This window comes from Morone saxatilis, unplaced genomic scaffold, assembly GCF_004916995.1.
Source record: "Morone saxatilis isolate NCDOM2014 unplaced genomic scaffold, NCSU_SB_2.0 Contig3, whole genome shotgun sequence".
Lineage (NCBI taxonomy): Eukaryota > Metazoa > Chordata > Actinopteri > Moronidae > Morone > Morone saxatilis.
Genome location: NW_023339873.1, coordinates 10,953,921 through 10,955,123, shown reverse-complemented (window position 1 = coordinate 10,955,123; position 1,203 = coordinate 10,953,921).

The window sequence follows — 1,203 nt, the reverse complement described above, 5'->3', positions numbered from 1 at the left end:
GGGTGATGGGTCTCTTCATCAGTATCTGCAACAAGCTGGAGAATGTGCTCATGATGATGCTCTGTCAGATAGGTTTCAAACACCCGGCCAATTAGCGCCTCCTGTTCTGGGCTTATGAACATAGTGAAGTGATCTGGACCCCTGGAAGAATGATAATGGACAATGCAATAGTCAGGGTTTGACATTGTTGATCATGTGAATAACAATCAGAAATAAATGCCATGAATTATTCCTACCAAACCAAGTTAACAACAGATTTATACTTAAGTTTGTGTGCATTCAGGAACATGTGATATCTTGTTCTGCATGGATTCGCCTACAGTTCTAATAATCAAAAAGATAATTTGCAATCATCAAAAACACACACACACACAACAACGATTTTTGCATAATAGGACTAGATTTTAAGGAGAATCTTGTCTGTTGATCTTTGGTTGCATGCCTATACCTTACCAACATCAGAAGCGGTGGGTGACATACGCCGCTTCTGATGTTGGTACGACATGCACCGACGTAAAAGAAGCAAGGACGTATCAAGACGTAACAGACAAGAGATGGAGACTACCGTAATTGCTTTGCAAGCAACAGCCTATCGAGATGTCAGGAAAACCAAGAGAGTACGTTTTATTTTTATACTTTGAGTACATTTCAGAGCCTGTGGCGGTGATAAATTAGCTAGCTACGGGATGGAGGTATTAAGTGTCTTTAGCCATACAGACTCTTTGCCGTAACATCACCGTACCTAACTTACCTAACTCAAACATTGTTCTAACGTAATATAAACAGACATGCCGTTCACATACCGTATCTTACAAAGACAGAAACTATAGGGCACCCTAGTTTTCTTCACCGATGTAACGTTAAACAAGCGACTTGAATTGTTGGGTGGATTTCATTACTTCTTCTTCTTCTTCTTCTTCAAAAACACTTCCGGTTGTACGCTACGAAGTGATGCCCTCGTCATTAAAAAATAAATCACTAGTCGATCAAAAGATCAACTTCCTAGCGGTCTACATAAGGCTAGTTAACGCTTCTTCTTCTTTGATTTTCTGCTGGGCTACAAACCAACGTTAAATGCCGCCACCTACTGAATCGGAATGTGTACAATCATGACTATATTCTTTTTTTTTTTTTTTTTTTGACGGACTTAAACTTTATTAAGTCAACATGGTGCAATACAAATCAATACATCAATAAAACGCC